Source organism: Chiloscyllium plagiosum, unplaced genomic scaffold, assembly GCF_037043375.1.
Source record: "Chiloscyllium plagiosum isolate Xiang-an unplaced genomic scaffold, Cpla_swu_hap1 HiC_scaffold_36, whole genome shotgun sequence".
Lineage (NCBI taxonomy): Eukaryota > Metazoa > Chordata > Chondrichthyes > Orectolobiformes > Hemiscylliidae > Chiloscyllium > Chiloscyllium plagiosum.
The window spans coordinates 34,430,664-34,448,854 of record NW_028270174.1 but is presented as its reverse complement, the minus strand read 5'-3'; positions in this window follow the sequence as shown (position 1 = coordinate 34,448,854).

Here is an 18,191-nt window from a genome sequence, read left to right as displayed (position 1 = left end):
CATACCTTGTGTTTACTACATGACTAATCTCCCTTTCACACAGAACATTACAACTCTTTTTAGAGAGCTTGATGCGTTGCCATCACTAAACTTAAAGCACAAGTTATTTTGGTTCGTAATATGTCATCTTTATTTGAGAACATGGGTTCCAGAGTGGCAGAAAATTGATTTTACTTTATCAGTTTTGTGAAGATTAGACTTTTTTTACATAAAAAGCAGAACGTCACTTTGAACATTGTGTTCAAAACAACATTTATAAGAATTCATGTGATTTCAGCTACATGACCAGCAAGCCACCTGAGAAATAACTGCCAAAGTATATACTGACTCAAAGTTTACAAACACCGGGGAAAGACAGAAGGATCCATCACAAAATCATGCAGGGAGCAAGGCCGAGAGCAGTAGAGGTTCTGTTATCAGGTTTCAGGCTGTCAAAGTTGGAGAGCAGTCCTGAGATGCTCAGGAGTCAGTGTTAAGAAAGCACCAGAAGTTGAAGGTTATGGGGATGTCAGAGAGACAAGACATCCTATAAGGCATTTCAAGATTGGAGTTTAGGGAACACATGTTAACTAATACTGAGCTGAGTTGGCAGTTTGGTTTAAAGGTCTCAGAGACAGATATTAACTAAAGGAAATAACATCTAGTGAATGTGTTATAAGTTGCCAAAAGGATTCAGGTTAAATTGTGTCAACTGAAGAGGAAGCTTTAGCTCAGAGATAAGGGTGAATCTTCACTAAAGTTTGTTTGTCTGTAACAATAATATGACGTAAAAAGGATTAGTTTTTCTTTCTGATGTTACCCATTGTCTAGCACAACATATTTCTTGCTTTTATTTACTAAGCATTTACATTCTTTTGTTAAATGTGCATTTGCAGCACATTTCTGAACGTGTTCAGTGATTGATTTGCATAGTAAATTAAATAAAACTAAGAAAACATAGCACAGTGGAGCACAGAAACAGGCCCTTCAGCCCACTGTATCAATACTAATGGTCTATGAAGTCAGGTTTCACTCTGGAATCTGACCTGCCCAATATCATTGGCAACTAGGATCATCAAATACATAAATTGCCTAACATTGCTTCATAAACCAAAATAACATTTTAACTAATTTGTGCCACTGGCTCAAAGGTAGAAGACAGAGGGTGGCGGTGGAGGGTTGTTTTCCAGACTGGAGGCCTGTGACCAGTGGAGTGCCACAAGGATCGGTGCTGGGTCCTCTACCTTTTGTCATTTACATAAATGATTTGGATGCGAGCATAAGATGTACAGTTAGTAAGTTTGCAAATGACACCAAAATTGGAGGTGTAGTGGAGAGCGAAGAGGGTTATCTCAGATTACAGCAGGATCTTGACCAGATGGGCCAATGGGCTGAGAAGTGGCAGATGGAGTTTAATTCAGATAAATGTGAGATGCTGCATTTTGGGAAAGCAAATCTTAGCAGGACTTATACACTTAATGGTAAGATCCCAGGGAGTGTTGCTGAACAAAGAGACCTTGGAGTGCAGGTTCATAGCTCCTTGAAAGTGGAGTCGCAGGTAAACAGGATAGTGAAGAAGGTGTTTGGTATGCTTTCTTTTATTGGTCAGAGTATTGAGTACAGGAGTTGGGAGGTCATGTTGCGGCTGTACAGGACATTGGTTAGACCACTGTTGGAATATTGTGTGCAATTCTGGTCTCCTTCCTATCGGAAAGATGTTGTGAAACTTGAAAGGGTTCAGAAAAGATTTACAAGGATGTTGCCAGGGTTGGAGGATTTGAGCTACAGGGAGAGGCTGAACAGGCTGGGGCTGTTTTCCCTGGAGTGCCGGAGGCTGAGGGGTGACCTTATATAGGTTTACAAAATTATAAGGGGCATGGATAGGATAAATAGACAAAGTCTTTTCACTGGGGTGGGGGAGTCCAAAACTAGAGCGCATAGGTTTAGGGTGAGAGGGGAAAGATATAAAAGAGATCTACGGGCAACATTTTCACACAGAGGGTGGTACTTGTATGGAATGAGCTGCCAGAGGATGTGGTGGAGGCTGGTACAATTGCAATATTTAAGAGGCATTTGGATGGGTATATGAATAGGAATGGTTTGGAGGGATATGGGCCGGGTGCTGGCAGGTGGGATTGGGTTGGGATATCTGGTTGGCATGGACAGGTTGGACCGAAGGGTCTGTTTCCATGCTGTACATCTCTATGACTCTATGACTCTACTATGTAGCACTGCATATGATATTTAATTTACAATAACTGCTATTTATAGAGTTGTAACTCATCTCTCTGCTTTGGCAGTGGATGAAGGAGGTTTTCTTCATCCAGTCCACTACATGATCATAGAATCCATACAGTGTAGAAACAGGCCATTTAGCTCATCGAGTTGGCAACAACCTTCTGAAGACAATCACACCCAGACCCATCCCCACCCTATTCCTGTAACCTCGCATTTCCCATGGCTAATCCACTTAGCCTGCATATCCCTGAATACTAAGGATAATTTTGCATGGCCAATTTACTTAATTTGCACATCTTTGGGCTGTGGGAAGAAATCACCACACCCGGAGGAAACCCACACAGACACGGGGAGAACATGCAAACTCAACACAGACAAGTCACCCAAGAGTGGAATCAAACCTGCATCCCTGGTGCTGTAAGGTAGCAGTGCTAAACCACTGAACCATCTTGCCATCCCATGATGATTCTTCAACCATGCAATGTATCCACTCTGCAACATGCTACACTGGATCTCAGTACTTTAAATGAGGCTTTCTGAAGGGCTGAGCTGCCTTCAATAATAAGCAGGGCCAGGTTTCTTGGATTTCATTCTTCTACCAAACTATTCATCCATCTTTTTTTAAAATAATCCTTCCCTTCATAGATCTGATGCAATTATTTAGCTGTGAAACTAATGTGTATTTCCATAAAAATGCCGACAGCTTTAAAAGTATAATTTTATGACTCTTTGGAAGATCTAATACAGAAGATGCTGTGTGATATTAACTTTAGAATTTTCCTAGAAGCCCTTTTGTTGCCAACTCCATCCTTGAAACCAGTTAGAGAACTCCAACTGGAATTTTATCAATGAATTTGTCCAGGTGTCCCAAAATACTGAAGCTGTCAAGTTACTTCGGAAACAAGCCAGGACCAATGTAAACAGTTTCAACTTTATTTGGAATCAAGTTATAATAACCTTTAATGCTAAACAATATTACCTCTAATCCTATTCAGCCTCTTAAAGTTACAATACTTCATGAGTCTCTTGCAGATTTATGCAGTCACTCTCTCTCTCACTCTCTCTTACTCTATTTCTGGGTCTGCAAAGCTATTTTCTCTCTTCCCCTCTCTGTCTCTCGCTCTCTGTCTCTCTTTCTGGACAGTGAGCTGGCGCCAGGCTGGTCTCCTCAGAATGCCCCAAAAGATCCAAATGATCAGTCTGCTGGTGAACCTTGTTTATGTCCTTTTTTGGATGGTTTTATAGTGCTTTCTATAGTTCTGGATAATCAGGAAAATTTGTGTAATGATTTAAACCCTACCAAGCATTTGGATGGCTTGCCATTGCTTGTTCCATTGTGTAGCAGGACCCAGTGCCCTTCTGTTTGGTCCCTCCTTCACGGATACGTCAACAGGGATATGTCTGTCCAGGATAACTGTTGCCTTTTACGCTATGTTAATGTCATTAACACCTGGCTGCTGTGTTTGCACGGTGTCTGGTGCGTGGGTTTTTGTAACTTCAGGGTTTTACTTGGCAAACAGCATCTCTTGCTGTTTGGCAAGTTCCATATGTTAGCAACCTATCTGTGTGTTAGCAGCCAGGAGGCTACACTTTCATCCTCCATAATAATCAATATTTCCACAAGCAGACAATGGCAATGTTATAGAAATAAAGTCCTTTTTTAGCTGGCATGACATTAAAAATGATACATCAATCCCCACTGTCCCTCCCCCACGTAGCCAACTCAACACATGAAACACAATCAAACATCAGTCCAGACAGATACTCGCATCATATGGACTAGTAGAACAGCAAGAAATGCATATGTGTATCTATCTAAGGACTACAAAGGAATAAACTTGCTGTCAAATATTACACTGCATCAAATTTAACAGAAAAAAAAGCCCAAGTTTGGAAATTCTTAAAGAAATACATTCTGGAGATCGTTTGACCCCCAACCCCTGTTTCTGCAATGTCAGCTGGGTCTGGATGTTACAACCCGTTTTCCTCAGTCCGCCCAAGGTCACAGTCAAACTAACAGTCAGCTTTAATGTTGCCTCAGAGCCCAATCTGCATCTTTAAAGTGACTCTCCCCTAGTTTCTTACAGCTGTCCCTTACAGCTGCTCTATTCAGTTGGTTAAAATTGGAGTGAGCCCATTGGAAGCCTGTGGGAGTTTTTAACTGCGTTTTTAACATCTAGTTTCCACTAGAGTGGGAAGGGCTGAAATTGCTTTTACAATACCTAGTTCAGATCACAAGGGGCTCTTATTGCTATGCCCCAGGTTGTGTAGCATGCAGTTAAGTACTGGTACAGATGTTGAGATCACATATGGAAGTGACTGTACACAAGAGAATATCTGAGACAGACCCTAAACTTGTAAAGCGTCTCACACTCTGACCAATTGATGTGATATTCCAAATTAATTCCAAATTTTTTAGCTATACTCAGAATACTCCCTATCAATTTTAGTGCATTTAATAAAATGAGCAGCAGGATATCATTGTCATATGAGGTTACCTTGTGCAATTACCACTTGGCTTTGGAAGCATGCCTAATTTTAACTGCCTAGAGCTCTGGACTGAGGATGAATAAGAGTGGGGAAGCTAAATGACTGTATGCAACAATAGCGCTGGACCGATTGCAACATTTGGAACTAAGTAGACTCGCTGAGTCCAGATGAGGAATATAAATACAGTGACCTGCTGAGCAATGCGGACATGGAACAGCATAAGGTTAGAATGTGGTTTGAATAATAGGCTGCTGCAATAAGGGAGTCAAATTTAATAGTGGAAACATATGGAGCTAACCCACAAACAAAATTCTGACAGAATATAAGCTCAACAGTCACCAACATGACAGTGGCTATAACTGAACACAGAGGTGCAGGACACAAGTTTATTTAGAAACAATGAACTTAACGCTGCATAAATGCAGTAACGAAATGCATCACTGAGACAAGGGTGGTCACAGTATACAAGCAATAGCCAATTCTGTGTTCCCACTCTACAAGGGAAGGATTTATATGCCTTGGAGACAGGTTTATGAGACAAGCAAATTTAGCAAGGCGTCGGGTTGGTTTGCCAGTGAGTTCCTGGCAAACCACTTTTCCCAAGGTCAGACCAGATCCAGTGATAGCAATCCACCCATCTAGGGTAGACCAATTCAGATAGTTAAGGGGCTAATTTTCAGCGATTTTCCCAGCACCAGGTCAATGTTGTCATTTCTGTAAGGGGCTCTGGTTTTGTCAGCAACTCAACTCATGTCAAGGGAGAGCAGATTTGTGTGAGATTTCATGGTGTTGTAACGATTACAGGCAAGAAACAGCGCAAGTAAGGCATTCCTATGTTTGCAATTGCAGGAGACTGTCCTGCAGACTAATACTTGCAGCAGCCAACTGCTGCACTGAAAACTATGATTCTTGATGGTACCATTGCTTGTGCTTCAGCGGTGTACCTACTAGTGACATTGTGAAGGCTGCTGACTACCCTTGCACTGTATCCACTTTCCATCTCCAGAATCAACCCCCTATCTTTAATTCAACAGTGCTCCCTGCAAGTGGATTCGTAATTGCCCAGCTGACAGAGGCCCATGTGTGAAATCGCTCTGCTGCTTTGCTCCACCGCTGAAAATGGTCCCTGTCCCAAATATTTTCAGTGCCCAAGAGACTCAGCCCAATTTTGTCTCATGTTTCCTATAATTTGCTTCTCATAAATATCTCAATGTACACTCCTTCACAAAACTTTCAAAAAGGGCTGATTACCTTAGAGATGTGAAAAGATGAATTAGTGATAATGCTGGAAGAGTAGAGCCGAACAGAATGTACACCCAGGTCAAATGTTCACAGCAAGTAATGCCACATTTTCGAAGGTGGAGGCTATTTAAATAATGATGCCAAATTCTCACGTTGCAATCACTATTACTTTATTGAAACAAAAATATTTGAAATCTGAAATAAAAGGAAGTGCTAGAACTACATAGAAAGCTGGGAGACAGTTGTGGAGATGGACAGGGAGAGTTAATGATTCAAACTGATGACTTTTCATCAGAATTCAATAAAAAGGGTTCATTGTTTGGGGTAGAATATCTGCACAGTCCAAGGCTTCGAAGGCTCATAATCGCAATTTAAAAGGAGATTCATTTCTACTGGATGCAATTTCTCTGCAAGTGGAACAGATGCACGAGAACAATTAAACTCAGTGGGATCTGTGACAACAAAATGCTGTTTTCATGCATGGAAAATCACTGCTATGGGCTAAGTCAGCAGTAAGTCCATGAAACTACGATTAATCAAGCTGCAAATGTCATTTCCAAACCTTGCAAAACAACAAAGAAAAAGTGGCTCATGTTTAGGATGGAAATGCTCTTGAGATGCTCTAGTCATGTGACCTCCACCATGAGACACTGACTGGGGGCTGCCAGCTTGCAGCCAGATTCAATGAAGTTACAGTCAAGCCAACCTACTGCTCTGAGAGCTTGAAATGTGGTGTCCAAAATAGATCCGAGATTGAATTGTAGGACTGTAAAACATATCACAGCTACTTTATCAACAGTTTAAAAGGGACAGGTTTCTTGAAATGAGGCTTTTGGTAGTTTCATTAAATCTTCACATTTGTGGCCAGACCAGGAACGCTGGAGCTTGAGTTAAGGGCATGACCACAAAGGGCCGAGACATTATTTGGGCAGATTTAAGATGGAATGGGCACATCAGTTCGACTGTCAAATGAGCTAACAACCATTTGTTAATGCTTTAGAAGCTGAAATCAACTATGTCATTCTTCTGCTCCAATTGCCAAACAGTTACAACACTTAAAAGACATTTGGACCTATCTGTGAATAGGAAAGGTTTAAAGGGATATGGGCCAAATGGGACCAGTATAGTTTGGGATACCTGGTCATCATGGACGGGTTGAACCAAAGGATTTGTTTATCTGTTATATGACTTTATGAGTCGACTGACAGGGCGATAGTACAAACAACTGAACGAAACTAGACAAAGAGCAACAAGAGAGAAGATAGTTGAATGAAGAACACTGAGGAAGAGACAATGGTTCCTTTCTGCCTCTCTCCCAGCTCCAGCTGAAATGAAAGGTGATATGAAGAAGAACCAGCAGTTTTTTCATGTGTAATGATAAAATTATGAAATTGAAATGGATCTGCTGAGCAAACCAGAGTAGCCATGAACTCTGCACTCTTACCTCACTGTGTAGATCTCTCTCTCTCTCTCTCTCAGTGCTAATCTCTCTCTCTGTGGATGTGTATGCCTGTTCAGAGATGGCACATCACTGAACACAATTTTGCTGCACACCCTTTCTAGACTACGCTGCAAGGCCCTTCCAGAGTATCCAGGCATCAAATCCTCAACTAAGGAGGCCTGTGGTCTGTCCACTATGGCCTGGTGGAAGCATAAGCAGCAATGTATCTCCATTCCGCGTTTGTCAGAGGGTTTCCCAAAAATGTCATGAGCTACATTTGGGAAGAGCAGCCGTTGCCTCCCAGCAGCCATTCCTGTATGGTCTGAGGAACTTGAAAGGACATAGGAACCTGTGAGCTCTCCAGGGAGGTCTTGCAAGTATCCCAGCACATCTCCAAAATCTAGCATTAAGGTTGACTTATAATTTAAACAGCGATGGAGTGGAAGACTTTTCTGGCAGGAGACCTTCATCTGGAAGAGCTCCTGCCCAAGACGTCAAATTTCCTGCTCCTCGGATGCTACCTGACCTGGTGTGCTTTTCCAGCACCACACTAATCTTGACTCTGATCTCCAGCACCTGCAGTCCACACTTTTGCCTGAAAGACTTTTCTGTTAACAAATTACAGAGGAACCTCGATTATCCGAATACCAATTATCCGAAAATTAGATTATCTGAAAGAGTTCTCGAGGTCCCGATAGAAACATTACATCAAAGACGTGTTTCCAACAGTCATCGAGTCTTTTATTTACACTGATTAAACAGGCACCGTCTCCAAATGACTGATCTCCCGCCCTCTCTCTCTCCCCACACTTTCCCTGGAGTTCTACAGAGGGCTGTACACTAAACCCCCCCCATTCCGCAGATAATCTCTCCAACATTGTCCTGTACCGGGCAAATGTGGAACCTGTCAAAAAGTTGCAATAAGACGTTGTGTGTGTGGCTGTGTGTGTACTATTTGGAGTAAGGCAGCTGTAGCAGCAGAAGTCTTGTTGTTGATGTACCATCCGGCTGCCCCGGAGTGGGGGTGGTTGGGGATGGGAGTTGTTGGATGGGGTTGGGGTGGGGGCGGGGCTGGACAGTTTTGGGGGGGGGGAGGTGTTGGACTGGGTTGGGGGCCAGGGGCAGTGTTGGACGAGTTTGGGGGACGGGGGAGTGCCGGATGGGGTTGGGGGTGGGGTTGGACGGGGTTGGGGATGGGGTCTCACACGCTGTGTGCTGCTGCTAGTCTCCTGAACGGGGAGCAGACTTTAAAAACTCCAAGCCCCAGAGGAAAGACATTTAATTGATTAACCAGATAATCGATTATCCAAACGAAATATTGCCCGCCCATCACATTCGGATAATCGAGGTTCCCCTGTATATGGGTTGATGGTACAGCAATTTCAAAGCAATATGGGTGCATCTGGAGGAAGCAAGCGATGATAGAGAATAGACTGCCTGGAATGCTTGAATCATGTTATCATGGAGAAAAACATAACCTGCTATGATCTGCAGAAAAAGGCAACTGTTACATCCCAGGTGCATTTCTAGGTCGAAGACTGGGAGACTCCACACTGATCCACAGTTGCTTCTGGGAATGAGCCCCAGGATGAAAATTCAGGGCTGCTGGCATCGTGCCCACCCAGTATTTCTGTATGCAAGTTTTGTTCCACCATATAACACAGTCCAGGATATCTTTCATCTGTGTTTGCATTGTCTTATTAGTGCAGCCGAAAATGAGAGAAGGTGCAGGTTCTCACCACTCTTCTCCATTTCCTTGGTAGATCTGCTTTGGAGATTGCTGTTCTTGCTGAGTTTGCTAACAATGTTGAATTCAATGTCTCCTTCAATGTGGTCTTTGCTTTGGAACAATGCTTCAAACTTTCTGGCCACAGTGACATGTATGAGCAGCCACAGTGACATATGAAATGTATGAGCAGCAATCAGAAAGAAAACATTGTTTCACAAATGGACCTCTTGTGCCCTCACATCAATTACAATGAAGTGTCATGGCATGCACTGGCACAGCGGAGTTCAGTCTCATATTATGAAGAAGGGTCGCTGGACCTGAACTGTTAACTCTGTTTTCTCTCCACAGATGCTGCCAGATCAGCTGAGTTTTTCCAGCAATTTCTCTTTTAGGTTCAGTACCGTGCTTCTGTAAGAACCTTTGAGGTATGTAACTTCATCAAATTGCAACAAAACCATTCATGCTACATTGGATTTGTGCCAGCATGCATCCAGCCAACAAACAGGCACTTCTGCATATCACAGATGAAGTCCTCACATGCTTATAGTTCAGTGTGTGAATGTGACTGCTCCAAAGCATTGCCTTCCACTGACAGGTATGAAAAGTGTTTCAGAAATACCAGGTCCAAGAAACACTTCTAAATTTGCTTGTCTGATTAATGACAAGAAGATATTTCATGTGAACAATGTCATTGTCATAATTCCTTGAGGCTAAAATTTGCAATGCACATTCTTAGACAATGAATGGCCTGTGTTGAAGATGCAGGTGGGTGGGGGTTACTGAATCAGTGTGTGAATTATTAATGCAATTGCCCCGGCAGATTTCACTCTGTCCCTAAGAGACAAACACGAACTTAGTCCGGCAACTCAGCATGCGAAAGCTGGCATTTTGTATCATTACTGCAATAGATTTTTGATTGGAGATGTCAAGATTCCAAATCCCTGTCCCTGTGAGTGACCTGCAGGCTTTTCCTGAGCTGCAGGATAGTTCCCAGACTTCAAGCTGCCCCTTTGCCCTGATGACATTTCAGCCTCACCTCACTCCTGTTCAGCTCATTTGAATTGTTCCCTTTCACCGTCATTATTCCCTCAATGATGCAGTTTGATTAACTCCATCCCAAACAGAAAGTTTTCCACTTTCCTTGGGTTCCATGGCCTGTGCTTGATAAGACCCCTGACTTTTATTACCCAGGATCGACTGTGGCCAATCCCCAGACAGCAAGAAGATGGATTTCCAAATTATAGCACTTGGCTGATCCTGCACTGTAATCCTGACTGACTGACATATTGACTGATGTACTGACTGACCGACATCTGACGTAGTGACTGATTGATAAACCGACTGATGTACTGACTGACTAACTGAAAGATGTACTGATGTACTGACTGGCACTGACTGATTAACCAACTGACCAACCGACTGACCGCCTGACTGGCTGATGTACTGACTGACCAACTGACAGACTGACTGACTGATGGTATCCTCTGACTTTTTCTTGACTCCCTTTATCCACTGAGAACAATCCCCCTTTGACTTTCAGATCTGGCTGAAGCACTTGCCATGTATTCGCTGCATTAGCTGCTGATTCACATTGTGATGGTGAGATTGCCATAGCATGCTGTCATACAGTGATACAATCAGCTCTTTGATTGCGCTGGGGTCCCACCTATGATATGCTGCCTGCCACTACCTCTGCAATTAGAAGCAATACAAAGCACAGAGACTGGCAGCCTCCAAGTAATAATGTGAGTGAGTGAGTGCTAACAAATTAAATTAAGAGCAGTAAGATGCATCAGTGAATAAGTGAGATGCTTATATACCAGAAGCATACAATTTGTAAGTGCCATGAGCTCCAAGATGAGATGCTGAAGTGGCACAAGTATTGAACCGAGGGCATGTCTGATGATGTGGTAGGGCTGATGGTTGTCAGTGTCAACTTGTCTGAACAAAGGGTGATGAGGGGCAGTGTCAATGGAACATACAAGGATGTCGTGGTGAAGACAGAGTGAGGCATGGACAAGGAAGCAGCAAGCTGCAGCCATTACGTGCCCGCTCTGACTTTCCGGTCAGAAATATATACCATCACATGTCATTTCAGGAAGGAGAGGAAAGTTGGTAAGGTCATACAAATGTTGTGACTTGGGCTAATAGTGAGATGTAAATGCATGGAAATAAAACAATGATCATCGAATGGTGAGATTCCGAGATTTGTTTTTAAGCTGAAGGGTGACATGGAGAAAGTTTTTTCAGAAACTTTAATTCTTGCTGTACCTTCCCATCTTTTTACCAATGCTCACACTGCACCAGAGAGTGGGTAATTATTGAATTTAATGGATGCGCAAACAAGCAAATGACTCAATAAAACAGAACTCTCCAAGTATTGCAGGAAGTGGTGCCGAAAGGACAGCCCAGAGAAAGAACTGTGGCTTCAAAAGAATAGTGCGCACATAGAAATGGATAGATTGTCCGATATGCGTGTTATAGTCCAGAACTAGAGGTTTAGGGTGAGAGGGGAAAGATTTAAAAGAGATCTGAGGGGCAACGTTTTTCACACAAAGGGTGGTGTATGTATGGAATAGCTGCCAGAGGGAGTGATGGAGGTCACTATAATTACAGCATTTAAAAGGCATCTGGATGTGTCAATGAATAGGAAGGGTTTAGAGGGATGTGTGCCAAGTGCTGGCAAATGGGTCTAAATGAATTTAAAATATCTGTTTCGCATGGACAAGTTGGATCAAAGGGTCTGTTTCAGTGCTGTACATCTCTACAGCTCTATGACTCTAAATGCAGTCTTCATTCTGAAGGAGTTGAGTTAAGAGATGCAAAAGTACATCCATGCAACCACCAAGGAATTGTCTTGAGTCTAAGGAAGGTAAAAGGTGTGCCCTATCAGCCAAACCTGAGCAATAGAATCAAGAACCACATCAGCTAGTGCTGAGCTTACATTGAGTACCATGCTAAGCAAGCTAGAGCTACAGGTGACACATGACATTCTGGACAGGCCATGGATGAAGCTGTGAGTAGACGTCTTCATTATTTTGCCACTGTAGACGACCATTCCACCTAATGGGGGCTAGACCAGCTGACTTCAATGACCATCAGTGAGCTTGCAGAATGCCTCAAAGCATATTTCAGCCAGTACATCATTCCAACATTGTCATGAGCAACAACAACCCTCATTTTAAGAGTGAAACATGCAGCTCCTTCAAAAAAAATTGGGAAATTCAACACTATATATTGGCCCACAAAATTCCAATGAGCCAGATAGTGATTTCTGCAGCCTGGATTGGGAGCCTGCAGTATTCCCAATGTAGCAGGTCCTGAGGGAATTGCCCAGAAATTTGAAGATTCTGATGGACAATTCCTTTGCACCTGGAATCCTCCAGCAATATCCACCTAAATTGGAATGTACAGATGGTTCTGTTGCAAGTAAGCAGATAGTTACTCTGGAAAAGTTAGACCATTAAGAACCTCATCTAACTCCTGGGTAACTATTAAATTAACTCCCAACTTACCACACAACTTACACATGGCACAAGACTAACACTCCCCAGTCACTAAGTGCACCGATACCATTAAGAGACTGGCACAATTTAAAGTCTATGTGTGCAATGCATATACAGATGACACAAATAACAGACTATCAATGCTTGAGGACAGGCAAGCACCTATTGGGTAACTTCAGTAAAATGTAGTGTTCGAAAAAGCCAAGCAAGTCAGGCAGTACCTGAGGAGCAAGAGAGGACTGTTGAAGGGTTAAGCCTGAAACATCAATTCTTTTGCTCCTCAGATGCCCACTGGCCTGCTGAGCTTTTTCCACTGCCACATTTTATCAACTCTGACTTCTCCAGCATCTGCAGTCCTCACTATCTCTATTGGGTAACTTGGATAATTCAAAATGTACATCATAATGCATTCAATTTTATAATATGAAAATAAGGAATGTTGAGGATAGAAAATGTAATCTTTACCAATATACTCCTGGTTTGTCATGGTCATATGCCCTCAACTGTAAGGCACTGACTGGGGGCTGCTGTCTTTCAGGTAGTTTTAGTAAGGTCACAGTACTAAGCAGATTGTTGTGCTGTGAGCCAAATTCAGAAAATTTCAATTAAGAATTGGAATTTTAAGTACCCACTCGGATAGAGTACTGTTTGGAATAACTTCTCAATATTTTAAATTTGGTTGCAATAGAGTTGTATTTAGAGTGTAGGTTTGCTCGCTGAGCTGTAGGTTTGATATCCAGACGTTTCGTTACCTGTCTAGGTAACATCATCAGTGATGACCTCCAAGTGAAGTAAAGCTGTTGTCTCCTACTTTCTATTTATACGTTTGTCCTGGATGGGGTTCCTGGGGTTTGCGGTGATGTCATTTCCGGTTCGTTTTCTGCGGGGTTGATAGATGGTATCTAGATCTATGTGTTTGTTTATGGCATTGTGGTTGGAGTGCCAGGTCTCTAGGACTTCTCTGGCATGTCTTTGCTTAGCCTGTCCCAGGATAGATGTGTTGTCCCAGTCAAAATGGTGTTTTTTTTCATCCGTGTGTAGGGCTACGAGGGAGAGAGGGTCGTGTCTTTTTGTGACTAGCTGGTGTTCGTGTATCCTGGTGGCTAACTTTCTTCCTGTTTGTCCTACGTAGTGTTTGCGGCAGTCCTTGCATGGAATTTTGTAGATGATGTTGGTTTTGTCCATGGGTTGTACTGGGTCTTTTAAGTTTGTTAGTTTTTGTTTGAGAGTGTTGGTGGGTTTGTGTGCTACTAGTTGTATTTAGAATTGTTACAAAGATGTCTTATGTTTAATATTGCTTGGAGGACTTAAGCTCTGAAGGATCATGACAAATGAATTTATGTCATGTTCTGCAAACATACCTGGAGTACTTTCATGTCAAAAGAGCATTGTAATGTAGTCATAGGAGACTTTTTTTTTAAACAACGCTTCCTAAGAAGGACTGGTGGTAACAGCTTACTTTCTTATAGATAGTGTTCAGTTGTATTAAACAATATCTAGATTGGGGACGTTTTTGGGTATTTTTCACTGATTCAGATCATAAAAAACCTGCTAAGAAGAAGCTGATTTGGAGGGAAGCCTGCAAGCTCAGTTTGAGAGAAGCCCAGCTCAGGACAGTGGGGTGAGTGTAATGAGGTCAGCCTGGTGGGCCTCAACGAATATACGTTCACTTATTGGGGCTGTAAATCTGGTCCAATCAGGGAGTCCTAGCTGACAGGAGTGTCAAACGCTCTGTTCACTCTGAGAACCGGCTCTGAGAAGGTTGCATTAATGTCAAGTACTATGCATATATTGGCATGGTGACAGGATACCAGAATCTGTGAAGTTATTTGAGTGGTGACAAAAGTGAGATGTTAATGATACTACTCTGAAGAAGAGGGTGATCCCCCCCACCTCCCCAACCACCCTGCCTTCCACTCCATATCCTGGCCACCAGATATAACTTCGCCTCCTGAAATAAATCATCTCTCTCGCTTGGTGGAGTCTTGTGTCTGGCATTGGTGTTCCTGATGCCGCTTCATCCTCCTCCCCAGGTGCAGGAGGATCAGATTTAACCTGGTGTTGAGTCTTCTCTCCATTAGCAACTCTGTTGGAGATATCCCTGTAGTTGCATGAGGGGTGGGCCTATAATCAAATAGAAACCTGGACAGTTTGGTATCTACTGAAGCTGTAGACTGTTTCTTTAAGCCTACCTTTAAAGTTTGGAACATTCTTTCTGCCGGACGATTGGATGATAGATGGTGTGAAGCTGTCCTTATATGCCAAATACCATTTTAGGAAATAGTCAAATTCCCTACTGGTAAATGATAGCCTGTATTTATGACCAACACTTCTGGGAGGCTGTGTATTGCAAAAGTCCCATGCAGTTTTCTATCATTGTCCCTGTGTCTGGTGAATGAACTCTATGCATGTCAACTCTACAGGTCCTTCCATGGGCACAATGTGCTTATGCACTGTGGATGCCCACACATAAAATAGCTAAGTGTGCATAGAATTGGGCCAATGTGCTGAGGAGTGGCAGATGGAGTTTAAAAACTAGCTAAATATTCAGTTGTCCTGAAACAAAATCAAATTCAAATATTGAATCAGCCTTCTACCTTACTCTTAACTCTATAATATATGGATAGGTACACATTATTTATGGACATAACTTTCAATAAAAAACATACTGCGGAGTTGAAGGTTAAATGTAAACTTGACTAATATAGATTTATTGCTACTGTACATTATAAATCATTTTCATTTTTGTTAACTGCATGCAATAGAAATAGACCACACCAGTGTAAATATATAAAAAGACTCTTTAAAAGTCTAGCCTCAAAATTCAATCCACCTTTGCCCAATTTATGACTCCACCAAGGTCAGAAATTCCAGCCGTGGAGTCCCCAGACCCTGAAAATCAGATGAGTAATAAGATTGTCAATGTTGAAAACAAGAAACCTAATTCTCCAACCAAATGTTGAAATTGCAAGACTAAAATCATTTTCATGATTGGTGAGAGTATAATTGCCTGCATTACTATCTCATTACTAGCTAATCTCACTTTGTTTCTATGCAGTTTGCTATTCTCCTACCAACCAGATGGAAACTCAATGGAGACAATTCCCAAAGTGAAAGTCAGAGCTGACCTACTGACTCTAGCTCTCTGTTTGCTCTTCCAGCCCTCCACCTCAGACAGCAGTCACCTACATCTCGCCTCAGGCCAGGCTCATGGACAGTGGCCATTCACAATTCCACCAGTGGACATTGGCATTGACATTGCATCAGCCTCACCTCATCATAATGGCATTTCTCCAATCCGTTTACAATACAGTTTGCACTCTAATGCAGCTACCAGGACTGTGAGAGTAGATACCCAACTCATAGACTGGGCTGGGCTGCATCTCTGCTCTAATCTTGTTTGCTGTCTTAGTGCTCACTGACTTTGCTTCAACTTCAACCCTCACAACATTTCTACCTTGACTTGTCTTCTTGTACTCTGACCCCTCAGCTAGACCTTAAAGTCTCACCACACTTTTCCCTGGACTTGCCATTGAACACAAACGAAGAGCTTGTCATGATTGTCATCTATCATTGTTGAAGAAGATAGACATGTTCCCTTTCTTTTAGCTTTACTTGTTACATTCTCTGTCACCTCTCTCGTCCTCCCACCACAGTGAGAATGTGTGTTCTTTCTAGGCTGGCAGTTACACACACCAGTGTTCTGTCATTCTCACATTCGGATCACTTAATGTGAACTATCAACATCCTTTCTCCACCAGCACTCCAGCCTCCCCACTCCAATCCCCCCAAACCCTACCCCCACACCAACCCCACCACCCTTGCATTAATGCTGCCCTCTCCACATTTCACGGCACCCCTGACGATGAGTCATCTCAACTTGAAATGTTGGCTTGCTTTCTCTCCGCGGATGCTGCCCGACCCGTTGTGATCTCCAGCATTTTTGTTTTCCACTCTGATTCCAGCATTTGCAGTAACTTGCTCCTAAACATGTTGCTGTATGGCACTGTGCTTTTTTAGATTAGATTAGATTAGATTACTTACAGTGTGGAAACAGGCCCTTCGGCCCAACAAGTCCACACCGACCCGCCGAAGCGCAACCCACCCATACCCCTACATTTACCCCTTATTACCTAACCCACCCATACCCCTACATTTACCCCTTATTACCTAACACTAAGGGCAATTTAGCATGGCCTATTCACCTAACCTGCACATCTTTGGACTGTGGGAGGAAACCGGAGCACCCGGAGGAAACCCACGTAGACACGGGGAGAACGTGCAAACTCCACACAGTCAGTCGCCTGAGTCGGGAATTGAACCCGGGTCTCTGGCGCTGTGAGGCAGCAGTGCTAACCACTGTGTCATTCTCACATCTGCATCACATATCAGTAGCTTACACAGCAAACACACTGCATGCACACCAATAAAATAGCTATGTCTCAGAGTCTAAGGGATATAGTCCTCAGTCAAGTCTAGATTAATCAGGGTGAGCTGGCACAATAAGTCAAGGTCAGCACCAGGGGCTTGGACACATTCAGCAAGCCAGTTAGGGCAGTCACAGGTTTTGGATATGTTCTTCTAGAGTTCAAGAAATGAGCCATGGTCAGTCCTATAGGTCTAATGTAACCAGTCCATATAGCCACGGCAAATCAGTTGGGGAGATGCACATGGATCAGTCTGGCGTCTGGTCGCTCATGACTTGGGACTGTCCATTCAAGTCAGTCAAGGGGGTGGATCATGGCTGAGGATCTGTCCACTAAGAGTGAAGGAGGGGTAGGTGTTAACTAGGGCAATTGTGACAGTATGGAAGCTAGGGAACTCACTTATGGGAAAGAGAGGCAGTATTTTGGGATGCACAGGGGATAATATTTGTAAAATGGGGAGGCAACCCAAATTATAATGGGAGACAATAGTACATGGCAGGAAAATGTAATGTTGGAGGGTGGGTCAATGGCACCCTGACTTCAATGGAGACACAGTGCATTGCTTTGTCTGGCTCTTGGGGGTAACGTATGATGATAAATAGTTAAATAAATGGGCTAGATGGGAATGTGGGTAAGATCAAAGCTGATGGAGTTGACAGGGAAAACAAACAAGAAAATTAAATGAAGATTTGGGTGGGAGGGTGATGGTGGTGTTTGTGGTAGTATTCATGTCCAAACTAAGAAGCTAACTATGTTGTTTACTCTGTGAAGATTGACAGCAGTTTCCTTCAATTGTCATTCAACGTGCACACAGACAATGGAGCTAAAGATGGCTGCCAGCAGACCCGGAGTGGTTGTGGAAAGTTTTATTCTCTGATGGAATGGTCCTCGCTTTCGTGCAGTGTGAGGCCCCCAGAGAGCAATAGCATTGAATAGACAACAACATGGTGGAGTTGAAAAACACCTCAGAAGATCTTTTTCTCGCTTTCCCTGCCACTATCTCTTACGCAACCATGAGCTCTGTAACTGAGTGGAGTTTATTGGCTTTAGTGATTCATTTGGGCCACCTCAGGACTGATTATGATCATCAAGTCCAGACATGTTGAGTGTGTCCTCCTCAGAGACAGGTGCACTCTCCT